Source organism: Cupressus sempervirens, chromosome 9, assembly GCF_028749045.1.
Source record: "Cupressus sempervirens isolate cs-2001-9-10 chromosome 9, ASM2874904v1, whole genome shotgun sequence".
NCBI lineage: Eukaryota > Viridiplantae > Streptophyta > Pinopsida > Cupressales > Cupressaceae > Cupressus > Cupressus sempervirens.
In genome coordinates, this window is record NC_143126.1 from 171025450 (window position 1) to 171042929 (window position 17480).

Below are 17480 nucleotides of genomic sequence, written 5' to 3' on the forward strand. Positions count from 1 at the left end.
GGTCTTTGATTCCTTTGGGCACCTTTTTTGGAGGTTTCACCTTCTTCCTTGTAACCAAGTCCAGTTTTACCTTTTTGTCTATAAAGATTCTATTCGCTTTGTTGATTTAATTGAGTCATGTTTGTTTGAGATTTCATCATTCTCTCATTGATTTTCTTTTTAGTGATCAAGTCATTTTCCAAACTTTCATTGATTTGTCTTTCAGATCTCAAGTCATTTTTTAAGCTTTCATTGATTTGTCTTTTAGTGATTAAATCATTCCTTAGGCTTTCATTCTTAGATCTCAGATTCATAATTTCTTCATTTACATTAGATAGTTGATCTACAAGATCTTCATGCTGAAGGGATTGATTGTTTCTTGCCTCTAAGTCTTCATTTGCCTTGTCTCTCTATTCCAAAACTTTACATAGCCTGATTTATTGGATTTCTTGTTCTCTTTTAAGCTTCCTTACTTCTTGTTGCAGAGAACCATTCTTTGCTAGGAGTTCCTTGATAGCCTCATTAGCTTCATCTGAACTGCTTGATGGTAAAAGGTCTTCTATCTTTTCTTCAACATACTGATGATCATTCATTTGTCTTGCAAGTTCCTTCCTTCTCTTAAGGGATTAAGAAAGATGCTCCTTTGCTTCTTTGAGTTGAGCTATGACCATTTCTAGATCTAGCTTTTCATTTTCAATAGCTTTGTCAAGTCTGAATATCTCCATTGTCCTTGATCTTTGCTCAAGCTGTCCAACTTTATCCTGAGAACCACAAAGCTTTGATACCAATTGTTGGAAATATTCAAGATATGATATGTTACTGAGAGGGGAGGGGTGAATCAGTAACATCAGAACTTTTTAAAAAATTTAGCACTTTAACCATATATACTATTCTCAATTCATTAATTTAATCTACTGCATATATGACAGAACAAACATTTATAAAACATGTACATAGTGATTTGGTGACCCAAAAACCTTCCAAATAGAAAGTAAAACTAGGGTGTGGATGATACCCACAAAAAATTATTACTACAATATGAAGTTTGCCTATGAAGGCTTACATTGACCAGTTTTGGTGATCTGCCCTATTAGGAGCACAAAGGACTGCTAAGTCCACCTTGTTAGAGGATTTACAAACATACACTAAAGTATGGAGTCTGTTAGGAGATTTGTACAAAGACTATTAAGTCTACCTTGTTAAAGGATTTATAAAATTGATTCACCTATTAGGACGAAATAGTGGATCTACTTACAAACTTGATTTGCTGATTAGATCCTTGAAGTATAGATCACCTCTTGTGACTGATGAAACTTTACTGCTCCTTGTAGACCTTGCTGAATATTTTGCTCTTCTGTTGATTTGCATTTGCACTTATCAAAACATTACATGTCTCTCTCTTGATACTCTCATCCATATACCATATATCTTGCAAATGATATAATACATTACATATATACCATTCCAATAATTACACTTGCAAGGTTAGCCATAACACAAGTGAACAAAACATTACAAAGTCGGCCCAATAGTAAATAACTTGGGTTCACTGTGCTGACTCGGTGACCTTCTGATACTCGATGTCCACTGCATTACTTGGCATCATCATTCACTCGGTAGAAGTTAAGGCTCCGTCCATACTAATCACTTGACGTAGTTCTAAACTTGGTAACCATAGGTGATGCAGTAGATGATGTAGTGTCACTGGGTAAAAATTAGATCCTTTGTTTACCTTGATTTCACTCTATAAACACTACACTTCCATCACTCAGTAAACATTACACTTCCATCTCTTAGTCAATGTTACACTTCTATCACTCAATAAACACTAGATTCTCATGAAATAGTCAAACTACTTGGTAGATATTGAGATGCTCGATGTAAACTGTGAAGCTTGGTAGATACTGCTGAGATATACACCCACTCGATAGCTTCATGAATGCTCAGTATGAACTACTTAAGTGATGAACCTTCAAGGTAACCATTGAATGCTCAGTATACACTATAGACTAAGTGATGCACTCCTTAATCATTTAGAATTGAGTAAGTGTTGTCACTAATGGCAATAATAACTTAATGCCAACATAACTTTGATCGGCACCTACTATCCACTTGGTCAAGCTTGGCAAATGAACTTTATTTAACTTTATTCTTCTAAACCTTCTAAGTGTAGCCAGTTATTTTGTAACTTTAACTAGATCATCAATACATTATATTATCATTGTCTTAACTAATTCTTGCACTTCAATATATGATCATAACTCAACCTTTCCTTGATGTACTTTTGTTACATCTTGTTGATCAAATCCTCCTCATCAATCAACTAAGTGATAGTACTTGAAACATATAAGAAATTTTCTTACTAGCATGTAGTAGGTTTGACAACACTGCCAAAACAATGGTTGAAACACACAATCTTCTTGAACAATATTTCTACTCAAATGATCTTTTCAATCATATATCAATACCTATTCTAGTAGAAATTAATACCCTCCATGTCAAGCCCCATTTCTTTAGTAATGATATGTTCAGATACCTCCATCCTCTGATTCCACACTAAAACACTCCCATATTTCCATGTTTTGATAAATTGTTGGGTAATGGTAGTGTTAGTTCCTTTCAATTTTTTCCATATAATTAATAAAATTCCCTTTTTGTGGTATGTCGCAAATCTTACTCTTCTTCTTCAACTCTTTGCAACTTGTTGGTTCAATTCTTTTTCTTCTTTGTCCCATCTTCTTGTCTCTAAAACAAAGACTCCCTCTTCACAAAAACCCTCTACAAAAAAAAACTAGAGTCAAAATCAAAGCCAAGGATTTTTGTGGGAAAAAGGACCCACAATCCATATGGTGTTGAATGGAAATACACTATCCTTCTCATAATAACATGTTGCTTCCCTATACTACCCATATAATAATTACTCCTTGTTGGCATATTCATCACTAATGTAACATTTTTTTACTTCTAGCTTTGTCATGCTTGATCAATAAAACACCTCAATAGGGATGATAGCATTGTGATTCAAAATTACCTTTTCATCACTCTTGTATGCCACATTAGCTACCCAATCAGCAACTTGATTCATTTCTCTATAGTTGCAAGTGACAACAAAAATTTCAAAGAAATTGATAAGATCTATGGCCTTACCTATAATATTATTAATAGTCCAAGAAGGATTAGTAACTTTATTAAGATAAATAATTATACTAAGGGAGTCCCCTTAGAACCATATCTTATTCAAATTCAAACTTTCTGCATGGCTAAGACCATATAGTGCTGCACTTTCTTCTACCACATGGTTAGTTCAAACCCTAATAGGAATGTCCATTCCACCCACTCTATCCCCATTCATTTTCCTAATGATGATACCACATCTAGTTGTTCCTAGGTTGCCATTCAAGGACCCATCAAAATTAATATTATACCAATCCTTCGGAGGACAGTCCCATCTTGCTAGATCCCTAAGGTTAGGTGCATTTTGCACCAGACTAGGGCCATTCAAATTCCAATTCTAAAACAATGATTCTTCCCAAACATTCTAAGGTTGCTGTCCTTTTCCACAACTTCTAATATTCTCAAAATCATATTCTTAATCTTATATAATAGCTGACCTAGATTAGTTTTTATACCCATAAAAACCTTATCATTGTGTTCCTTCCAAATACCCCAAGAAAGGAATGGGAGTATAAAATTGGACAATATCATAACCAAGTTATTAGTAGAGGGAGACTTTGAAACATTGAAAAAATCTTGAATTATAGTAGGGAAAACCCAAGTAATATTCAGCAATCCACAAAACTTTTCCCATAAGCTTCTAGTAAAAGAACAATGAATATTCAAATGACTAATTAACTAATATATCAGCATCTTTACATAAAAAAAAATCTATTAACAATGCTAAACCTTCTCCTCCAAAAATTATTTGCTGTAAAAATTTTATCCTGCAGAATAATACAAAAAAAATATGTTAACTTTGGGAGTCATACTTTTAAACCAAGCTTTATCCTAGCAAGGCTCATGATTCTCTTCAAAATAATTAGCATACACTGAAGGGACAAAAAATAATCCATTACGATTATATTTCCATATCATAGCATCCTCGTCATGGCTAAGAAAGATAACATTCAAAACCTTGTTGAGATTATTAAGGTTTTTATCCACTCTATTGAGGTTCAACCAATTATTCCCCTCTCAATAGTCTTCTAAAAAAATCTTGAAGAGATTCTTACATTGCTTCATAAAACCATTCCAACTTTCATCAACACTAAGGGGGTAATCATGAATCCAAATATGATCCCAAAAAATAATAGTCCTCCCATTTCCCATATTCCATTTTATCCCTTTCTTAATAATCTACTTACATTTTTGTGCATGTTTCCATATCATTGAACCCCCTTGTAAAGTCTCATTGTTAAGGAAGAGTTTAAGATCTTGATTCTCCCTATTGTACTTAACATTCCAAATATCTTTCCATTCTCCTTCCTCTTTATACCATCTCAATATCAACTTGGAAAAAAAAGAATCATTCATAGAGGCAACTCTTTTTAGACCAAGGCAGCCTTTATTGAAAGGCATGCAAACTTTTGCACATGCAATCAAGGCCAATCTTTTATCTTTTCCATACCCATCCATAAGAAAAGCTTATGAATTTTTTCAATTGCCAAGGAAAGCTTTCTAGGGATCTTAAAAACACTCAAAGAATATAATGAAAGATTCTATAAAGTGGATTTGAGAACAATAACCTTACTGACCTGACTAAGGAGTGCCCTTTTCCACCCTACTAATTTCGAATGGATTTTATCAATTAGTAAACTCCAAAAAATCTTAGGTGGGCATTCTTTGTTGACATATAAAGGATCAATGATTTATTTTAGTGGTAATTGATTCACCCATCCCCTCTTAGTTACTCCTCTTACATTTCCAACAATTGGTATCAAAGCTTCTTAGTGCTTGCAAAGAAAGTTTCAGGACCTAAGCTAAAGAGTAGAATGTCTTACAAAAGGGAGATCCCCAAGTTGAACATAGATAACTTCAAGGCATGGCAATAACTCATGAGGCTACACTTGGAAACCATTGGATATTTAAATATAAAGTATCTAAAAACCAAATATATGACACCTACTCAAACTATGACTATTGAATTGTAGAGAAGAAGAGTCATAACATTATGATGATTGATATTGCTTCATCTCTAAACTATGCCAAATTTGATAAAGTCAAATACTATGGATCTGCTCATGAGATGTGGAACACACTAAAAGCCATCTATGGAGGAGATGATAATATAAGAAGCGCTAAACCTGAAAGTCTCTAAGGAAAAATTGATCAAATAAAGATGAGAGAATATGAAAACATTGCAAAGTATAGTGACAAAATCAAAACTAGTGTTTGTGCAATCAAAATTTTTGGAGGAAAGATTGATGATGAGATAGTCATAAGTAAGTTTCTCAAAACACTTCTTCCCATATATGCAATCAAATTATCAAAAATTCAAGAAATGAGGTGCAACCAAAACAATGATATAAAATTGGATGCAATAGTTGGAAGATTGATAACATTTGAGCTAGATAACTTTGATAAATATGTCCCTAGTTCTTGGAATCTCGAGTCTACATTTGAAGCCAAATTGTCACTCAAGAATAAAGCCAAAAAGTCAAAAGATAAACAATTTGAAAGTGAAGAGGAATATTTTCTAATAGTGATCTTGAAACCATTGAGGCATTACTTACAAGAATGTTTCCCAAAGGTGAAGGAAAGTATAAAGGTAAAATTTGTTTGAGCTATTTTTCTTGTGAATAAGTTCGACACATTGCTACAAGGTGTCCAAATAGATAAGACAAAGATGAAAAGATGCACAATAAGTAAAAAGGAAAGAATATTTCAAGAACTTCAAGGATTATTAGGACAAAGACAATAAATCTTGTTTTATGGCTAAAGATTCATATAGTAGTGATGCTGACGAAATGGTCTATATTGTTGTAAAATATGAATCTCATGATGAAGGAGATAAAATGGCACTTATCTCTCATGTTAGAAAAAATAATCTGTGGATTATTGATGATGAGAGCTTACATAATATGAATACTAACAGAATAGAGTTTGAACATATGGAACATTATGATGGTGGGAGTGTGAGATTTGGAAACAATGAACCATGTTGCATAAAGGGAAAAGGTTGTATCTAACCAATGAACTTAGATGTGATAATGCTTATTGAGTTGAAAGACTAAAGCATAATCAGTTAAGTGTAGAACAATTAAATAAAATTTGATTCAAGGTAGAATTCATGAATGGGTAGGCACAACTACTAGATGGAAAATAAAATTTGGTTGGGTCTAGTAACCAAACAACAGGTAACTTACTCTACCTAGATCTTAGTGAAAGTTCATTCTTCATTGGTCAAGTAGAAGAAAGTTGGTTATGGAATAAGTGGTTATATCATGTGAACTTTGATAATCTGGTCAGGATAGGAAAAAAAAAAGAGTAAGAGGTATTCCTAGTTTGAGGAAACCTGATATGGGGCTATGCAAAAATTGTCAAATTGGTCAAATGGCCAAGACAAGTCTCAAAAGAAAAAACTATAATTCTAAAGAAGTCTTGGAGTTAGTTCATACAGACTTATGTAGACCTATTGGAATTGAGAGCTATGTAGTGGTAATAAGTATTTTATTCCTTTTTTTTTATGATTATTCTAGAATAATGACTATAATGTATTTGAAAAATAATTCTAAAGAATTTCAAAAAATTTAATAGTATCTAGCAAGAGTGGAGAAGGAAACTAGAAAGAAGTTGTATATGAGAAATATGTTAGCAAGTAATACTAATCTATTAAAAAACAAAAGCATTAACTAGCATAAAAATCATAACATATGAGATAGACAAAGTGAAACCCTCAAATGAGAATATGAGCCATGGAATGGCTCTCCCAATGAGGATGGTCACTTGATTTAGGGATGAGTCTATTGTGTAGATTTGGGATATATGCTCAAGTTTCAAAATAGCTTCAATGAATTTGGGATTTTTGGTGTGGATGATGGCTTTGATATAGATTTGGCTTCTCAAACTAACATTATAACTTTAGCTCAAGGATTGTGATTGAAATGGCTTGGGAGGGGATCTAATTTATAGGCCAAGGGCTTGAGGGATGGAGGGTTAAGATGCAAGGAGAGATGAAAGCTTATGGAGGGCTCAGATTGCATGAGAGGAGAGCACATGGATTATGCTTCCTTACAACCAATCAGGGAGTGACACATGTCACAGGGTAAGTGGATGGAGGAAAGGGCAAGGATGAGTAAACAAAGGAGGCTCAAGGCCTTAAATGGCCCTCATAATAGCTTGTAAGAGCTTTTAAGGGCATGTAAGAGCATTGAAGGCTTTTTGGTTGGAATAAAGTTTTATGGTTGGGATATCTTGAGGGAGGAGACTTTGATTTGGCTTAGTAAAGTCTTAAGCTCACTTAGGGAATGCGACAAGGTTAGGGGGGGGATTAGGCTTGGTTTAGGATTAGATTAAGGATGTTAGAGATGTGCAAGTGGACGACATTCATGAGGGTGGGTGAGTTAGTGGCTAAGCTAGGTTAGTATGGGTGGTGGGGTGGATTAGGCTAAATGGAGGATTTAGGATAGTTTAGGGGTTATTAGATTTGAGGGCTTTATTTATCAAATAGATTTATTTAATAAATGAGAGTTTTGGAATTAGATTGGAGAATAGGATTAATTGATAAAGAATGGGTCATTTAATTTATCAATTAGGACTATAGATGATTAATTAAATTAATCAGCTAGGGGATGGCATAAAGATTAATTAAATAGAAATTTAATTAATGATGTCTTTTAGAGATAGCTAAATAAGATTACCAAAGAGGTGTAATTAGATTTAGGTGTCTACATTTTGGCGCTCTTTAACATAGTGTTGAGATAACACTATTCCAAAGAAGTTCAAATGGAGATGACACGAGGAAGATGTTTTAGCAACAAGGTTGCCCCAGTCTCGGATAAGAAGAGGAGAGACTAGAATTAGAGATGCCCCCTCAAGAAGGTGGTGGGGAGAGAAAATGAGGCTCAATGGCTTCTTGAAAAATACAAGAATTTGGGATGAGCAAAGACACAGATTGGCAAAGAGAAGGGGTTGAATTAGCTCAAACTCTCACTAAGGGAGAATGATAAAGGGAGGATCAGATGCTCAAAAGGAAGCAAGCTTAAGACATTCCAGGATTGGGGGGAGGATGAAGGAGCAGAGCACTATAAAAAGGAATCTAAGAGGAGGGGAGGGATGATGGGATTATAAAGCTGATGCAATAGGATTTCAAAGAGTCAAATTGGCGAAAGATGGATTTCAGAGATCCCTAGGACTAGGATTGTGGATCTCGAAAGATGAGGCTTGGTGGATTGATTGGATTGATGGATCCCTAAGACTAGGATTGTGGATCCCTAAAGCTAAAGAGAAGATTGATTCAAAGAGATACTGATGCATAAGCTGGGATAGGTGCTGGATATGGATGGGGGATAATGGAGATGAAGGGAATCCATTGAAGCTTTTTGAGCAAGGGGATACTTCAAAGAGAAGTACCACCATGTAGTTGAGCACTAGATTTGCTATAGGATTGTTGGTTAATTGCCAAAGTTACCAAGAACATCAAGGCCTTTTCACCAACTATCCAGAGGACTGACAAACTAACTCAAAACAAACATGCAAGGATTGCCCCAGCATCACACATGAATCTTGAAAGAATCAGAGTGGAACTGACACTAGGTAACCCACAAGCAGGAAAGTAAAACAAACAAAAGATTGGATCAAGACCTTACACTCAGATTGCCCCAATCATAGTATACCATGATATGGAAGATCATGGCAACCTTGAGGAGGGAACAAAAAGATTTCTTGGAAAAGATACTTCAAGACCCAAAAGGGAAGATTCCAAATCAAAAGAAAGCAAAAATCCAAAAAGGAACCATTTGCCAATGAGATGGGTAGGATGAGGTACTAACTGACCAAGATCAGACATGAGGAAAGCTATATCCTGCAAGGATCTATCAAAGAGAACCTAAGCTAATGGATCTGGATGAGTGATGCGTCTGGCAAGTTTAACTAAGAAGGATAACACTTTGGTGACAAGAGATCTAGCTAAAGGATGTATTGCAATAGCTAACCAAGGGTTGTGCGATGTGTGCAAGATGTTGATCAAGGAGGAACTGACACAAAAGTTGGATAGATACAATGGTACTAAGCTAAAGAGGATGTACAAGTTGATAGACCAAGATATGTTACAAATGTACAAGGTTGTTCATGTTGTGGTTTTGTGAGATGGAAATGTTTGTGAAGGGTGGGATGTCTATAATAGTTGATAGAAGGATAGGTAGATGGTTTGTGAAAAGTGTACGTGAAAAAAGGGGTTCTTTTTGTGCATGTGATAGGATACAGGCTAGGATACATGATTATTTACAAGCTGAAATATGGTACAATCTTTGGACAAGATTTGGATATACAAGCTATGATACAAGATTTACAAGTTGTACATGAGCTCTAGATGATAAGATAGTAGGATGGCTCAAGTTGGTGCTAGATGCCAAAGCTAAGGATGAGGTGACAGCGAAAGATATGGATTTGGCAGGATGCATCCAATGATGATGATAGATGTGCGACAAAGGATGGGGACAATGCTAAGGTTGGTGGTAGCTGAGCTGATAGATGGCACTAGAGTGAATGGTTAATGAGGGGATGAGGTTGGATTTGCATGAGGATAGCCTAGAGTGAGATACCAATGACAAGGGAGGATGGACAAGACAAGATCTCTAAGGAATACAATGCCCCCAGTCAGAAGATGACATGTAGAAGGAGGTCTTGCAATGGATGTGATAGGATTGAAGCTAGGATGGAAAAGTTGAAGGTGCTAGGGAGATGGATGATAGCTGGGATGATGGGGTGAGGTTGTAGAAGATAAATGGATAGTGATAGATAAAAGTTGGGGGATGAAAGATAGGTGGATAAATTGAAAGATGGAGCTAGATGACAAGATGTGACCAAAAGCATGAGGATGATAGGCTATGATGGGGATGGCTGGATTATGCATGATGCTTGTTTGCCAAGTTTTCATCATGGTACTTGTCAAAGGTGCTTGAATTGCCAAGTTTTCACTAGTGGACACTTTATTTTTCTTTATTTTTTTGACTTTTTGACTTTGGACTTAGCTAGAATGATTTTGGCTTTCTTCAGCTATTTTTGGCTTTTTTTTTTCTTTTAAAAATATGATTATGATTATGATGTGATAATGAGCATAAAAATATGATGATTAAACCTGTAAAAAATAAGTTAGAATAAAAACATGCACTAAAAAATGTAAAAAAATTGAACCAAGCAGATATCAGAGCAAAACTATAGGTTAAGAACGTGTTTCCGCAGGCACGGGAATGAGAGAACTGTCAGTGGGAATGTGGAAAATGTGAAGAAGAGTATTGGTCAATAAGGAAATGCGATCCCACTGGAGTTCTTGTTCGTGAGAATGAGAATCTCGCTTCTCTCAAGCATGTTCCCACAAGTGAGAATGACAATCCTGCTAGTGTTTGATTTCACGGGGATGCGTTCCCATAAGCCTCCCAAGGTGCGAGAATGCTAGGAAAAATTGGTGAAAACTTAAAATAAAACTAGGGAGTTCATTTTGAACAGAGTGATCCTGGTGGGTTGTGTCTTTACAATGTTCCCGCAATGCAAGAATGACAGTTTTGCAGGAAAATTAATGATTATAGATGAAAACAATATAGTTCACATTCCCGCAAGCGGGAATTAAAATCTCGTTGTTCTCAGGCATGTTTTTGCAAGTGAGAATAATGATCTCACTGGAGGATTAGTCAGCGGGGATGCAGAGCCAAGTGCAGGATACGTGGCGGAGGTTGATTTGTGATGAAGTGCGAACTCGCGATCGCAGGTTCGTGTTCCCACTGGAGAGTAGCGGCATTCCTGCATCACAAGATTTCATTCTTGGGGTCGTGGGGATGCAAAAAAAGTTTTATTTCTTAAGGTTGACTGGGTCAAAACTGCTTATAGGGTTGTATGCGCATTCTTGCGGTGGTCAATAGTACCCTGCAAGCAAAAACCACAAGAAAAAGACACAAAATTTAAAGCACAAAATGTTAGTTTTCCATGGTTAGTAAAAACATGAAAAAGTATGTGAAACTAACAAAATAGAGATTAAAATGACCCTTGCAGGGTCCCACCAAGCGTGCCAAAATGTATATGAGAAAAAATGATAGCAAGTAATACTAATCTATTAAAAAACAAAAGCATTTAGCATAAAAATCATAACATATGAGATAGACAAAGTGAAGTCCTCAAATGAGAATATGAGCCATGGAATGGCTCTCCCAATGAGGATGTTCACTTGATTTAGGGATGATTCTATTATGTAGATTTGGGATATATGCTCAAGCTTCAAAGTTACTTCAATGGTGGAGATGGATAATAGCAAATTGGTAGCCTTGTGAGCTCTCAATTTGGCATTATGAGGGTATGGTTGATGGCTTTGTTTCTCAAAATGGCATTATAACTTTACTTGATGGATTGTGATTGAAATGAATTGGGAGGGGATCTAATTTATTGGCCAAGGGCTTGAGGGATGGAGGGTTAAGATGCAAGGAGAGATGAAAGCTTATGGAGGGCTCAGATTGCATGAGAGGAGAGCACATGGATTATGCTTCCTTACAACCAATCAGGGAGTGACACATGTCACAGGGTAAGTGGATGGAGGAAAGGGCAAGGATGAGTAAAAAAAGGAGGCTCAAGGCCTTAAATGGCCCTCATAATAGCTTGTAAGAGCTTTTAAGGGCATGTAAGAGCACTGAAGGCTTTATGGTTGGGATAAAGTTTTATGGTTGAGATATTTTGAGGGAGGAGACTTTGATTTGGCTTAGTAAAGTCTTAAGGTCACTTAGGGAATGTGACAAGGTTAGGGGTGGGGGGGGGGATTAGGCTTGGTTTAGGATTAGATTAAGGATGTTAGAGATGTGCAAGTCGATGGCATTCATGAGGGTGGGTGAGTTAGTGGATAAGCTAGGTTAGTATGGGTGGATGGGGTGGATTAGGCTAAATGAAGGATTTAGGATAGTTTAGGGGTTATTATATTTGAGTGCTTTATTTATCAAATAGATTTATTTAATAAATGAGGATTTTGGAATTAGATAGGAGAATAGGATTAATTGATAAATAATGGGTTATTTGGTTTATCAATTAGGACTATAGATGATTAATTAAATTAATCAGCTAGGGGATGGAAAAAGGATTAATTAAATAGTAATTTAATTAATGATGTCTTTTAGAGATTGCTAAATAAGATTATTGAAGTGGTGTAATCAGATTTAGGTGTCTACAGAAGCTACAATGTTTAAGATGAGATAGAGATGGTGAATTCATTTCCAATGAATTCAATGAATTCTACATTGAAAGAGGAATTAAAAGACAAGTATCAGCTACTGGAACACCAAAATAGAAATGTATAGCTGAATGAAAGAATATATCCATCATGAGTTGTGCAAGTACATTGATGATAGAAAAGAATTATGCAATCAAATATTAGAAAGACATAATCAATACTACAATGCATACATTGAATAGAGTACAACTAAAGAAGTATTCAAAATCAAACTCCTTATGAACTATTCTATGGCTACAAGCCTAATGTGTGTTACTTGAAATTATTTGGTAGAAAATATTATATCTTAAAGAAATCTAAGAAAGGTAAATTTGATGTCGAAGGTGATAAAGGCATATTCTTAGGATATTCCTACAAAAGTAAAGAATATAAATGTTTGAAATTGTCAACTCATAACATCATAGAAAGTTCACATGTGAGAGTTCATGAGTTTTTAGAAAGGAGTGAAGAAGAGACCAATAAAAATCCTAATGATTATAGAAAGTTCATCTATTAGGAACTTGATACATTGCCAAATCTAGTTGGAAGTTAGCAGACTTCACCTTTCGATTCTCCAAAATCTCTAAAAGCTATCAAGTTGCAACCAGTGCAACTTGAGTCATAGTCTTAAGGACTTGAGTTGTAGTCAGAAGCTATAGGGTTGTTTCCAAAGAAAAATGAGTCTAAAAGACCTGAGTCATAGGCAGTGGGACCTGATCTTGATATAGAAGATCAAGGAAAGGCCAATGGAACAAGTTCTAAATCCAAAGCTCATGTGTTAGCATGACATGTCAAGAGGCACCATGAAACTAATCAAATCATTGGAGACAAGTTAGATGGAAAAATTAAAAGAAACAAATTGAAAGGTACAAGTTTGTTTACTAAATTTATACTTAAATCAATTAAAGATGCTTTGGAAAATAAAAGTTGGATTGAAGTAATGAATAAAGAGATAGAACATATAGAAAGGAATAAGACCTAGACTCTGGTTCCTAGACCCAAGAATATGAATTTAATTGGCACAAAGTGGGTTTTCAAAAATAATTTGAATGAAGATGGATAAGTTTCCAGAAACAAAGCAAGGTTAGTATGAAAAGGCTATTCTCAAGAAGAAGGTATTGATTATAGTGAATCTTTTTCTCTTGTTGCAATATTAGAAGATGTAAGACTTTACTTTCTTATGCTACACATCAAGGATTTAAAGTTTTTCAAATGAATGTAAAATTTTCATTCTTGGATGAAATTCTTAAAGAGGGATTTTACATAGAACAACCATAAGGTTTTGTAGATCCTAGAAAAAAGGATATGGTTTGTAAATTGCACAAGGCATTGTATGTACTCAAGAAAGCTCCCAGATCTTGGTATGAAAGACATTATAACTATTTGATGAAGATTGGTTTTCAAAGGACTAATGATAACAACAAAATATACATCAAAGAAGGACTAGACAAGAAGATTGTATTGGCATAAATATTTCTAAATCACACATTGTTCATAGGAAATGATGAATTATGCAAAGCATTTTTAGAGGAGATGAGTAAAGAATTTGAGATGCCCATGTTTGGAGAGATACAATTCTTTGTTGGATTGTAGATTCAATAGAAAAGAGGATGATATTTAAATTACTCAATCTATATATAGTAAGGAGATACTAAATAAATTTGGAATAGAAGATGCAAGACCAGTTGGAATATCTATTGGACATAAGCTATCCAAGAATGATGATTCGAAGAAGGTAACTCAAATCACATACAAATGAATGATTGGTAAACTATAATACGTAGTGCATACAAGGCCTACTATTGCATTAGTAGTGGTATGGTGACAAGAATCTTAGCAAATCTTAAAGAAAATCACATGATGAAAATCAAGAGAATCATGAGGTATCTAAAGGTTACTAGAGGCTATGGATTATGCTAAAAGAAAGAAGGAAAAGTAGATTTGGAAGCCTTCACAAATGCTAATTGGGCAAGAAGTGTTAATGACAAAAAGAACACCAGTGGTGAAGTTTTTTTCTTGGTAAAAGACTAATGTCTTGGAATATTTCTCAATCTAAAGAAGAGACAAAATATGTGGTTGTAGCAATTAATTATTCTAGAATGTTGTCTGGTTCATAAAACTATTAGTATGTATGAAGATATAGATCAAGAATCCAGTGGCCATCTTCTATAATAACACTAGTGCAATTAATATATCAAGGAATCCATTAATTCATACCAAAACTAAGAACATTACTATAAAATATTATTTTATAAGAGAATTGGTATAAGATAAAGAGGTAAGTTTGGAATATGTGAATACAAAAGAAAAAACTATAGTCATATTCACTAAGCCTTTACCTAAGGATGCATTTTTCTATCTAAGAGGTAAGTTAGGGGTTATTCCCCTATCTAAAGCTCACTGAAATGAAGTTTAGTGATACATCAACTAGAGCATGTTGAAAATATGTTAGTTGATGCAGTATTGAAAAGGGAAAATTGCATATGAATTAGTATATGAGGTACATTGATATTCACTGAATATTGTCTTTGGCATGAGATGTCAAAGAGGGTGATTTTTCTATCATATTAATAGAAATTTTATAAAGGGGGAGTTCCGTCATAAGGAAAAATTTGCAAAGATGTCAGAGATGTCAAAGAGGGAGAATGAACTTGGTATGATATCAAAGAGGCAAAGTTTGCTATTAGAAGAAGATGTTGAAGTCAAAGTTTGCTAGTAGAGAGAGAAACTTAAGGTAGACAAAGTTCACACTGATAGAAGGAGTTGCCATGGATGAGAATTAGAATGAAACTATGGATATTTTCCTTGCTTCATTTTATTCTAAAATTTCATTGTATTGTGACATGTTGTGTCGCCATCAATGCCAAAGAGGGAGATTGTTGAAAATAATTGGTTAATTGTGTATTATCTTTGATGTTAGACAAAATGTCATATCATTTTGAGTTTGTGTATGCCAAGCTCACTTGGGTGATGAAGATAGTTTCCTATGTTTGTTGAGCATTCCAAAGTTTGCTAAGTTTAGAAGGCATTGACTACCAAGTTCACTTAGGCGTCGAAGAGAAGTTCATAGAAGTTGAGTGCTAATCGAGCTCACTCAATTTATGAAGAAAATATTGGATAGAACTAGTATTAATTGACCTTACTTGGTTACCAAAGGAAATTTGTGAAGATACAGTGTTAATTGAGTTCACTTGGTTAACACAGAAAAATCACTTCGAAGTTAGTGTCTACTGAGAATGACCGACGAACAAATGATTTTCTTGTTTTGGCATATTGAGTTCAATAGATTTTTTTGTTGTTTCTAACTAACTAAGAATATAAATATTAAATATTCTAAGTTATATTCAAGTTGACATGATAATTCATGAGGTATAAATATAAGGTTAAGTTGAGGATTGAATGTGTGTAAGTGAATGGAAGAATAAAAGATGCTCAAAGGAAGTGAATTAGAAGGATACACAAAATATCCTTGCGGAGTTGCAAAGACACATTCGATTACAAAGGATCAAGTATACAAGCTAAGATTGAGATATTCAATAAAAAATTCAGCTGCATCAGAAATTAGGTCATCTAATTGTTACTCTCTAACCATTGTAGAGGTGATCTAAAAGTCTTAATAGAGTTGGCTGAAAAATTATTTGCAAATCTTCTAACAAGGTGGCATTTCTAGATTGAAGTGTCTAAGAAATTCTAACAAGGCCAGTCCTAACAAGGTGATTAAATCCTTTAATAGGGTCACACCTAATAGTGTGTGTTTTAACCTTTAACAAGGTTAGCTCTTAATAGGGCTCACTTCAGAAGAGTGAAAATTAGTAACTAATTTCAAATGGTGGTTTTTCCCAAATTGGGTTTCCACATTAAATCTTTGTTTCACTTGCATTCATGCATTATATTTATGTGTATGAAACTAATTTTACAAAGGTTAATCATAGAAAACATCTTATTATTTGCATGTTAAGCATTTGCCAAGTTACACTATTTTACTAGTGTAAACCAATTGCCTATGCTTATCGAGCATTAATATTTTTGAGTGAAGTTTCTATTCTATGTTGACATCTAAGGGATCTAGGATTTATTTTTATTGTAAATGATTGACTCCTCCCCTCTCAATTACTCCTCTTATATTTCCAACACATCTTGATAATGGAATAACTCCACTTAGATTTTATTCACTACTCTTAAACTAGAAGATTAACATCCTTCTCTCTTTGACGTTCTTTTCTTAAACCATCCTCTATTTGGTGGAATTCTATTTATTAGTACAACTTTACAATCATTTATGTCAATTTCTAATCTATTATGAATATTCATATGAATTTTCTAATTGATTTTCTGATTGCTACTATTCCTTATGCCTTATGTAAAATTGACTCCACTTTCTACTTTGGCGACCGCATTCTCTTCGATGAATGCTACCCCTTCTATGGCCCTTATTTATAGAGCTCCCTATATGTCATTTTGTGATGGCTAAAAGTGGCTGACTTTATCTCATGATTTTTCAAGTATTGGTTTATTTCCTTCTATGGTTCTAAGCTTCCTTCATTTGGATCACATGACAAATCTACTAGGTCTCATAGAGCACTTGTCCAAATTGTCTCTTTCTTGTGATGGTTTTGATAGAATTGTTCCTCTTAGTTCTATATATTTGAATGTTTCTTTTTAAATACCTTTTCATAGAATAGAAAAGGGCCATTACCTTTTGACCCAAAAACATAAAATTGTTCAATTGGGTAAACATGTTGGCTCTAATCTTCAAGAAGTATTTTTTGACATTTTGTAACTATGTATTGTTGTTCAAGTGACCTAATGGTAACCTTGTTATTTTTCTCTACAAAAAAATTTCAATCTAGTAGTTGAAGTTTCATTTGTATTGGATTAGGACCCTATCCATGTAATTTAATACAAAATAATGAGATATACAAAAATAATCTATAGATTTATTACATTTTTTTAATAATAAAGTATGAAATTATAAAATAATTTTTTTAATTTTTTTTTTTCAAAAAATACAAGAAGATATCTTGTAATAGAATTCCAGAAAAAATATGAAACAAAAGCTCAGAAATACAACTCTTTATCATTATATAAATATCAAGCATTG